This window comes from Talpa occidentalis, unplaced genomic scaffold, assembly GCF_014898055.3.
Source record: "Talpa occidentalis isolate TD23 unplaced genomic scaffold, MPIMG_talOcc4v2.1 talOcc4.2, whole genome shotgun sequence".
Lineage (NCBI taxonomy): Eukaryota > Metazoa > Chordata > Mammalia > Eulipotyphla > Talpidae > Talpa > Talpa occidentalis.
In genome coordinates, this window is record NW_023602073.1 from 119,163,295 (window position 1) to 119,165,765 (window position 2,471).

Consider the following 2,471-nt stretch of genomic DNA (forward strand, 5'->3'; position numbering starts at 1 on the left):
TAAAAGATAATAAAGTTTTTGAAAAAAGGCTCAGATGTGAGAAACTAAGGGGGATATTTAAAATCTGTTATTAACTTATGTGTGACCCTGACCTAGTTACTTTAACTTTTCATTTCTTCATTTTCCCCATCTGGACAACATTATTTGCCTCCCTTGCTGGAATCTTGTAAAACTTAATTAATGTTTGTGAACCAGATTGACTTCCACAGCTGGAGAATGTTGGAGAAATGCAAATTATTATTGTTGTTATTTATAATTTATTGTTCTTTATCTAGACTCTGTTCCAGCCTCTGCAGGCTTACCCACAGAGCCATGGAGGCAAATTAATAAAAAATGCACTACTAGTAACGAACTATAGAAATGATCCCTGAAAGTATAGTCATATGATCCAGCAATTCCACTCCTAGGTATCTACCCAAAGGACACAGAAACATCAATTCCAAAGAACACCTGCACCCCTATGTTTATAGCAGCACTGTTTACAATAGCTAAGCTTTGGAAACAACCCAAATGCCCAAAAATAGATGACTGGATCAAGAAGATGTGGTACATATACACCATGGAATATTACTCAGCATTCAAAAAAGATAAGCACATGCAATTTGCAGCAACATGGATGGCACTGGAAGGGATCATGCTCAGCGAAATAAGCCAAAAAGAAAAAGAAAAATACCGGATGGTCTCACTCATAGCAGGAATCTAGAAAACTTAAATAAGGGACCAGGAAAATGAATAACTATAAGAAAGTGAAAATCAGAATCAACAAAAAACTATGAAACAGAGACACTTTTGGGGGGTGGGGGGCAGGAGGGGAGGGATTGGGATCAGAAAGGGGGGGTTGCAACTGTATGGGGAATATAAAAATAAAATTTATTATTAAAAAAAATGCACTACTAGTCCTTCAGCAAATACCATAATGGCTCAACAAGAAATAATATTTTTTTATTTCTACAAAAATATTGTCTTACTTTCTTAAAAGTCACAAGTGTTTTAAAAATCAAAAGAAAACTATAATTTTATGCCTATTGATTATCCTTTATTTGTATTATTGAGGATTTTCATTGTAGCAATTTTATTCATTTCTAATAATACCATTTAGGACTGACAATCTGTCTCTGCTTATTTTTTTCTACTGGAAAAATTATACCCTTCAGTAGCTTTAACCTTTTTCAACAAAATAAATATACATTTAAAAAAAAATTTTGAAGAGTCATATTTGTGATTTTTCTACTTTGCTGAACTAAAATTCATCTAGGCAGATGCTCATCTTCACTTATATCATGAACTATGTTTTATAAATATTGAATAGCAATATAGATGATTTCATATTGAATATATACTGAAAGATTCTTACTAAAGATAGTTATTTCTTTATAGAGCATGATAGGAAAAATGACCACCACTACAATGGAGGACAACCACCTTTTCTTCCTTGTTTAAATAGACTCCTCATTTTGTATTTAGGTAACCCCGTTGTTACTCCCTAATCTCTGAGAAAATAGGGTGCTCATAAACCCTCAGGCTATGGTTACGATTTATAGAAGCCAAACATGGCACCTTATTTGCTAGTTATTCACTGTCAGAGTCTCCCTTGTTTCCAAGGATACCATGTGCATGGACAGTGAGGTGGAGGATAAAGTCCTCTGAAAATTTTCTGGGAAGACATCTCTGTCTTTAACTCAAGAAATATGTCCTCATGTCTTTCATTTCTTAAAAGAAAGTACAGTTCAGGATTTTATGAATGAAGTTTTCCTGTGATCTTATAACCAGAAGAGAAACAAAATCATCAAAAGCTACATTTTTAAACAAACCCTGATTTATCCAAAGGCACTGTTCCTTATGATAAATATTTATTACTAAAATTCTTCAGTTTGTTAGTGTTCTACTAGATACTAAAGAAAAAAATCTTAACTAATTTATTTTACCTGTATAACTAATATTCATTAATCTTCTCTATACTTTCTTAACACTTGTAGTTACTACAGATAAATTAGTATTAAATTACATGGTAATCTGCATTGCTTGGCATTTACTTTTGTCTCCTGAACTAAATTGTCAAGCCCTTGAATATGGAAGCCCTATTTTATCCTCTGTGCTTATCCTCTGTGCTTTTTCTCTATGGCTTGCACAATGTTGGCTCACAGGCAGTTCAATATATTTGTAAAAGGAAGTGTATACGTGTGTGTGTGTGTGTGTGTGTGTGCATGTGTGTTGCCTTTTGCTTGCTTTTAAACTGAAAACTCTGTTGTGGCTCTTTTGGAACATGTTTATTTCCCATGTTCTGTTCTTCCTTAGACTGGTTCTTGTCTGTTTTCTTTACCGCTTTTTCTTTTTCTTCATGGTCTATTTGTACATATTCAAAATAATTTCATCCTGGGTCCTATTCCCTTTTGCTATTCTGTTCTTTCTCTTAAAGATCGTATTCATTATGGCTCTCATTTATTTCATGCAAATATGGCCACTAGCTGTGA

At 33.5% G+C, this 2,471-nt stretch overlaps 1 pseudogene; it reads right to left on the reverse strand.

Annotated features, from left to right (window-relative positions):
* Nucleotides 1-275: 275 nt before the first annotated feature.
* On the reverse strand, nucleotides 276-383 carry LOC119253667 (small nucleolar RNA U3; annotated as a pseudogene).
* Between the last annotated feature and the right edge of the window lie 2,088 nt (nucleotides 384-2,471).